Source organism: Ostrea edulis, chromosome 10, assembly GCF_947568905.1.
Source record: "Ostrea edulis chromosome 10, xbOstEdul1.1, whole genome shotgun sequence".
Lineage (NCBI taxonomy): Eukaryota > Metazoa > Mollusca > Bivalvia > Ostreida > Ostreidae > Ostrea > Ostrea edulis.
The window spans coordinates 39,807,544-39,817,128 of NC_079173.1; positions in this window are offsets into that span (position 1 = coordinate 39,807,544).

Consider the following 9,585-nt stretch of genomic DNA (forward strand, 5'->3'; position numbering starts at 1 on the left):
TCGGTAGATTATATACTGATATCATCTAAAGGTCATCTAAAGGTCAGATGATTCCATTACAAGGACAAAATAGTCATCGATATCTGTCAATCGTCGTACTCGTCATTCTCCTTGTTTTTATCAAAGATTGCAGTTATGCATTTTTATTTCTTCTTTGAAATTCTAAATAGCATACACAGAAGAAAAGTTCCGCTCAAAATTCTTAGTGACTGTCAATTTATACGTTCTTAACGTTTTGCTAGTTTGTGATGAAATTAATCATAATAACAAAAATGTACGTCATTATTTCTTATCTTTGTGTCAAAGTCAATTCAGGGTAACGTTTTGATATAAAATGAAATTCCGGCGTGTCAGACTATATAAATCAGATACTCTATAAATTACATGTAACGATAAATGTGTATATAAGTGCCATGAAAAATACTGATTAATACTCTACACAATTAGCATTTCACTCCAATTTCATCAACACAATAGGTACTACAATTGATACTAAATATCTATAAATACAGATGTATTTCAAGCTAACTAGGTGAAACTAGTATAATCCGTTCGTTCTGCTTTTTCCAAGAGTACATTTTGTCCATGTCTACGTTAGCCTAATTACATTGTTAGAAATTAATTGTAGCATAATCTGAGACCATCCATATAGGTATGCTAAACCCATGCAAGCCTACACTACAGTTTTGGTTCTCAAGACAGCGTTGTTGTTGCTTACTACAACTTAAGTACACCTACTAACGTAAAAGGAAGACACTTATACAGATAACTTGAGGTACTGATTAGATGTTCAATACGCAAAGAGTGGGTTCTGGTCTGCTTATATGTATCCGTGACATTACTGAGGGTGCCATATTAAGCTCATCATTTATCTTTTATTCACATACTTGATCAGTACAGAGTCAAACGGGGTCCAAAGTAATATCCGAAGAGGTCCATATATATTGCAATACTTGTTATATGTAACTGAGCCAACCATGATCGAAGGGAAAGTTGATCGTTGTTCACTGGTTTTAATGTTTGGTCAATGCAGAGTCAAATGTTGTCAAGTCAAAGGAACTTCGAACGAAACTTGTTCATACTGCTATAAACATCATGACATACTGTTATAAACATCATGACATACTGCTATAAACATCATGACATACTGCTATAAACATCATGACATACTACTATAAACATCATTGTATACTGTTATAAACATCATGACATACTGCTATAAACATCATGACATACTGCTATAAACATCATGACATACTGCTATAAACATCATGACATACTACTATAAACATCATGACATTCTGCTATAAACATCATGACATACTACTATAAACATCATGACATACTGCTATAAACATCATGACATACTGCTATAAACATCATGACATACTGCTATAAACATCATGACATACTGTTATAAACATCATGACATACTGCTATAAACATCATGACATACTATTATAAACATCATGACATACTATTATAAACATCATGACATACTATTATAAACATCATGACATACTGCTATAAACATCATGGTATACTGTTATAAACATCATGACATACTGCTATAAACATCATGACATACTACTATAAACATCATGACATACTGCTATAAACATCATGACATACTGCTATAAACATCATGGTATACTGCTATAAACATCATGACATACTGCTATAAACATCATGACATACTACTATAAACATCATGCCATACTACTATAAACATCATTGCATACTGTTATAAACATCATGACATACTGCTATAAACATCATGACATACTGCTATAAACATCATGACATACTGTTATAAACATCATGACATACTATTATAAACATCATGACATACTACTATAAACATCATGACATTCTGCTATAAACATCATGACATACTATTATAAACATCATGACATACTACTATAAACATCATGACATAGTGCTATAAACATCATGACATACTATTATAAACATCATGACATACTGCTATAAACATCATAACATACTGCTATAAACATCATGACATACTATTATAAACATCATGACATACTACTATAAACATCATGACATACTGCTATAAACATCATGACATACTACTATAAACATCATGACATAGTGCTATAAACATCATGACATACTATTATAAACATCATGACATACTGCTATAAACATCATGACATACTGCTATAAACATCATGACATACTATTTAAACATCATGACATACTGCTATAAACATCATGACATACTGCTATAAACATCATGACATACTGTTATAAACATCATGACATACTATTATAAACATCATGACATACTATTATAAACATCATGACATACTACTATAAACATCATGACATACTACTATAAACATCATGACATTCTGCTATAAACATCATGACATACTATTATTAACATCATGACATACTGTTATAAACATCATGACATACTATTATAAACATCATGACATACTATTATAAACATCATGACATACTGTTATAAACAACATGACATACTGTTATAAACATCATGACATACTGCTATAAACATCATGACATACTGCTATAAACATCATGACATACTACTATAAACATCATGACATATTACTATAAACATCATGACATACTGCTATAAACATCATGGTATACTGCTATAAACATCATGATATACTGTTATAAACATCATGACATACTGCTATAAACATCATGACATACTGTTATAAACATCATGACATACTGCTATAAACATCATGACATACTATTATAAACATCATAACATACTGTTATAAACATCATGACATACTATTATAAACATCATGACATACTATTATAAACATCATGACATACTGTTATAAACATCATGACATACTGTTATAAACATCATGACATACTGCTATAAACATCATGACATACTGCTATAAACATCATGACATACTACTATAAACATCATGACATACTGCTATAAACATCATGACATACTGTTATAAACATCATGACATACTATTATAAACATCATGACATACTATTATAAACATCATGACATACTATTATAAACATCATGACATACTATTATAAACATCATGACATACTACTATAAACATCATGACATACTACTATAAACATCATGACATTCTGCTATAAACATCATGACATACTATTATTAACATCATGACATACTATTATAAACATCATGACATACTGTTATAAACATCATGACATACTGTTATAAACATCATGACATACTGCTATAAACATCATGACATACTGCTATAAACATCATGACATACTACTATAAACATCATGACATATTACTATAAACATCATGACATACTGCTATAAACATCATGGTATACTGCTATAAACATCATGATATACTGTTATAAACATCATGACATACTGCTATAAACATCATGACATACTGTTATAAACATCATGACATACTGCTATAAACATCATGACATACTATTATAAACATCATAACATACTGTTATAAACATCATGACATACTATTATAAACATCATGACATACTATTATAAACATCATGACATACTGTTATAAACATCATGACATACTGTTATAAACATCATGACATACTGCTATAAACATCATGACATACTGCTATAAACATCATGACATACTACTATAAACATCATGACATACTGCTATAAACATCATGACATATTACTATAAACATCATGACATACTGCTATAAACATCATGACATACTGCTATAAACATCATGACATACTGCTATAAACATCATGACATATTACTACAAACATCATGACATACTGCTATAAACATCATGGTATACTGCTATAAACATCATGAGATACTGTTATAAACATCATGACATACTGCTATAAACATCATGACATACTGCTATAAACATCATGACATACTGCTATAAACATCATGGTATACTGTTACACAATGAATCGAAGTCCTCCATATTCTCGTCTTTTTGCTACAGGACTTGTAAGCAGGAAAGGAAGTGAGCTATGGATAGCGTGCAGAATGTTTTAAACCCAACATTACGGAGCTAGAGTGATGGTATTTTGAATATAGAGACAAAGACAATTTCAATATAGGGCTCATGGTGGGTGTGACCGGTCGCCAAGGGATGCTTACTCCTCCTAGGCGCCTGATCCTACCTCTGGCATATCCAGGGGTCCGTGTTTGCCTCTACTTTGTATTGCTTATAGGAGTTATGAGATTGATCACTGTTCGTTTCGTCGCCTTTCATTACATCATTTATATAGATATTGCTGCATTATATTACAATTTTTAAATAACGAGATAAACATTAGGATTTATTTCAATACCAAGTTATCACGGACGTATTTATATCGGTATGGTGAAAATTGAGTGGATTTTCAATGATACAGTAACGCATATTGTTGAAACCATAGATTCATGAATGTATTTCTATTATTAAGTGTAAATGAATTAAAGTAGAAAAACTAGAATGGCATATCGTTAAAAGACGCCCGCCCATACATAATGGTTCTTCTTTATTCAAACTATAGCACTACGTTTAATTGTGAGCTTAAGTGAACGTTAACCTGCGTTAAATTTCAGATTCATCTTACATGTCTTTGTGAACCATACTCGTCACGAGTTGTACATATCTGATCATTTCAGAACGGCAGTGCTCTCTCTGTATCATGATCAAGGTTCAGATATCTTTCTACCAATCGAAGAAGCAGGTTAAGGAAGTTATGTACGTATATTGAAACTCTATCTAAGGACGTATATTGTACTTGTCCATTTAAAGGGACTGGTTCACGATTTTTGATAAAAATATTTTTCATTTTTGATGTTAAACATTGAAAATATAACTCATTTAATGTTGACAGCCAAAATTTTGACCTTCTGAATGGAACGATAAAAGCAATATTTTAGTCTTAAATCTGTGTTATGTAAACAAAGACTCGAGTCATTTTATTTTTACAAACAAACAAGTGAAATATTAATTTTGTAATATAAAGCATCTGAATTTTGCACCATCACAAATTTTGACTTTTAGATAACACGTTTTACCCCAAAAATGCTTGATATGTGAAGGATATAATAAATTTAGATAGAAATCCATTTCTTTTGAGAATTTTGAAAACAATAACATACCACAATCTTTGTGTACAAAACAAATAATAAACTCTGTAAATGAGCTTCTGTGATAAAAATATAACCTTAATTTTTATGTGAAATCTTTTAAACACATTAGACAGATTTTGATCATTAAAAGTGAAAAAGAAAATTTTGAGGAAAATCGTGAATCGGTCCCTTTAATTAAGAATATTTTGTTTGGTTTATTTTTGACCGCGGATAACTCCGTTTACCTGATCAGGATATAGGGCCCAGTCGAAATCTTTCCACCCATATCAAAATATCATCGGCTATAGGTGAAACATCACAAATTCAAATTAAAGAAAGGTGAAGATAACGAACAGTGATCAAACTCATAACTCTTATAAGCAATACAAAATAGATAGTTGGGCAAACACGGAACCATGGACACATCAGGGGTGGGATCAGGTGCCTAGGAGGTGTGAACATCCCCTGTCGACCGGTCACACCGCCGTGAGCCTTATATCCTGATTAACATTGCTATCTGACGTGTTTCATACCAATTGTTAGGTCGTTCTTGGTACACTGATTTTGACTACGGATTACTCCGTTTACCTGATCAAGATATAGGGCTCACAGTGGGTGTGATCGGTCGATAGGGGATGCTTACTATTACTAGGTACCTGATCCCAACTCTGGTATATCCAGGAGTCCGTGTTTGTCCAACTCTCTATTTTGTATTGCTTATAGGAGTTGTGAGATTGATCACTGTTTGTTATCTTCACCTTTTCTTAATGAATTTTAGAGGAAAGAAAATACATTCGATTGTCTTCGATACCATAGCGTTTTATAGTACAAACTTGGTCGATCTTGAATATATGTGTAGACTACAGACACCTGTTCTATACCTCAAAATGATGTTTTCATAAACTAGAAATATGTTACATGTACACTGTAGATATTTTTCTCATAAAGTATCATTGGGTTTACTTTGTTTTTGTCTTGTAACAACTGCACACACAAGGAATGAACTATATGCACATTTGGAACGTAACAGAATCCTGATTTTATCGCTTACACGTCGCCTAGTCTTGTTAAACTAGCTGCATTGTAGGTTTAAATATCCGTGTACATTCAGTCGTATCAATATTGTTTTTTACCTGTAAAATGGCTCCGATGACTGACGCTGCATATAAATGCTTTGCTCTCTCTCTCTCTCTCTCTCTCTCTCTCTCTCTCTCTCTCTGAGACATAAGCTATGTTTAAGGTACAGTATGTCTTCATTAAATTATTTTGATATGCATCTAATCAAATTAACTTGCTTCAATATAGAAATACAGTAAAGTCGATGATTGACATATTGGATTTAATTTTTAACATATATCAATAGAAACAATAATTCATCAAATCATGGATTAGTTACAATTGATCAAGACTTATATACTTTGATAGAGATGTTCATCAAAAAATTGTTCTTTGGGACTCGCTTAAAACACATTCAGGGTGGAAATTACTACTAACATAAAATGGAAGCAGATATCGTTTTTGCTTTGATAAATCAAGAAATAACATCACTGTAACGTAGACACTTTCAGCTTTCCGAAACAGTATAACATTAAGTACTTTGCGTTATTTTGTAACCAAGAAAAGTTGGTTAAATTGAAAAATATACATGATTTATAGGGTATGATTTGTGGATTGTTTGTATTTATACAGATCATTTACTTATTCAAATTCAAGAAAAGGTAATTACATTTTTATTTTAGTATTACAAGCATTCCATACACTTTCTTTTAAAGTTTACAGTTTCGGATTTGGTTGAACAGTAACAAAATAACAAAAGAAATAGTATCAGCACCTAAGTGTGTTATTTTCAAATTTTCAGGTTTATAGGTATACTTTGCTTAAAATATTCTATGTGGCTGTATATATGGCAATCAATTTAAAACTATATTTTAAGTATTTCATCTATTAACAAGTTAATTTCAATGAAAATTTACTCCTTATTATCAGATAATTGGAACTTAGTGTGCAAAAATGCTCACTGTTTGTAAATTCCGTAGCTATGTTTCTAGTAAGAACGGTTTTGAAAATATTTATTGATGACATGAATATATTTTCTGTTTTGTTCTTCAGGACTTGGAAAAGGATTATTACAACGAGTTTTGTAGAAAACTGATGAACAGTAAAATATCATGAGTATTATTACAATATTGTGTATAGAGTATTTTTCCTTGAAACGTTCTAGTTTACCATTTTTGTAATTGTAATAGTGTGTACAGAGTCAGTAGCCCTAAACAATTAGATGTAAAACTTATACAGTACCAATTTTGATGCACCAGATGCGCATTTCGACAAATAATGTCTCTTCAGTGATTCTCAACCGAAATGTTTGAAATCTGAAATAACATTGACGTTCTAGAGCTATTTTAGGGGAAAACAATGTGCCAAAATAGTGGAGTCGAATTCGTCTAAGGATACGAGCTATGCCTGAGGGAGATAATCGTTAATTTAGAAATGGATTTCTAAATTTTATAACAGCAATTAAATATACATCCGTATTTTCAAGGTAGTAACGAAGTACTTAGCTCCTGGGCTGCAGAGACCCCCGGGGACTAACAGTCCACCAGCAGAGGCCTCGACCCAGGGGTCATAATGTAAAACTTATACGGTACCAATTTTGATGTCCCAGATGCGCATTTCGACAAATAATGTATCTTCAGTGATGCTCAACCGAAATGAATTACAATATTCAGAATCTTTGTCATATCCCTATTTTTCTAGAATTATGTAATAAGCCCACTTATCACTGAAGGTAAGAAATTCAGACTATAAAACACAATTTATAATGATTTCAATGTAACTTGAATGTACTTTTAAACGTATGGATATGTTAGGCAACTTTGATAAAGGTCTAAATTGTATGCGTTTAGCACTTTGTGACAGATACAGTTTGGTCCTATTGCTTTACTAGGAGTACTGACAGAATATCAATAACTTTATTCTCCTTACATACTACATCAGTTAGATTTCTTCACGCATGGTATATTATCGTGTTTGTGATCTACGTCATTAATATTTGAAATTGAAGTACCAAAATTGTTAAGTAACACAACTTTCTCTAAATCAGATAATAGCAGGGTTGCATTGCCATTGCCATTAGCACACTTGCATTGAATGCGATGCATTTCACTCTTGGGTTTGTCATGGAAAATAATCTTTCAACAATTTTCAATACACTTATCTAATATTCCTAACAACATCATTTAAATAATTTTCTTTGTTGTTATAATATAGTTTAAGATAGCGAATTTCTTCATATTTGTTAACTCTATTTTTGATTTTCCCGAATATTGCAAAATTTAAACAATTTCCAATACAGTTTATTATCGTCCCTACTATCATCAGTTAAATATGTTCTGTGTTTAATGTCATAATGAAATAGCACATATAACACATGAAACTGACGTGTTTCATACCGATTGTTAGGCTGTTCTTTGACCAAGGATAACTCCGATTAACTAATCAAGATATAGGGCTCACGACGAGTGTGACCGGTCGACAGGGATGCTTACTCCTCCTAGTCACCTGATCCGTGTTTGCCCAACTCTCTATTTTGTATTGCTTATAGGAGTTATGAGATTTATCGTTGTTCGTTATCTTCACTTTTCATATGTTAACTCTATTTATGATTTTACTGAAAATAGCAAAATCTGATTCCTTTCATGTAATGAAAGGTGAAGATAAAGAACAGTGATCAATCTCATAACTCGTATAAACAATACAAAATAAAGAGTTGGACAAACACGGACCCCTGGACACACCAGAGGTGGGATCAGGTTCCTAAAAGGAGATTCTTTCAGAACCTATAACATGTACATGTACGTTTGTATTTTCGTAATTGCGAGTCCATTCAAGGTTTGTCGTTGGGTCTTACTGTGACAGTTGTTTCAGGTATACTTTCTTTGATAAATAACATGGCCTGTTGAGTGACAATCTCTGTAGCTGAATCCTTACTTTCAGACACAGATAAAATTGTTTCCAGATTGTTAAGTTGATCAAAATGCATTCTTACAGATCCCAACTTTGTGTTTATACGACACATTTATGTTAACATTTCGTCCAATATATATGCAAGTTACCTTGTGATCGTTGAGCAAATGATCAAAGCTCATATTTCATGAATCGTGCACTATCAATACTGAAGTTCACGTACAAGAATTGGGTCGACAAGTGCTCCACCTTTATGGACTCTGTATTTTGTCTGAAAGGCGAACGCTATTTATGGTGTTATATTTCATGTGTGTTTAAAAAAATTAAATAACTTAGGATCACAATATTACTTGATAAATCACTGGCTTAATCAACCGACCATGAAAAGGTTGGCCGATAATACATTACCTGATTTGGGAGGACAGTAATTGCAACATACGACCTCCAATAGGTTACTAGATGGGTGTGCTATTTTTATATATATACATTCTGTATCATTAGTTTCAAAATCCTCTTGGCGATTAACA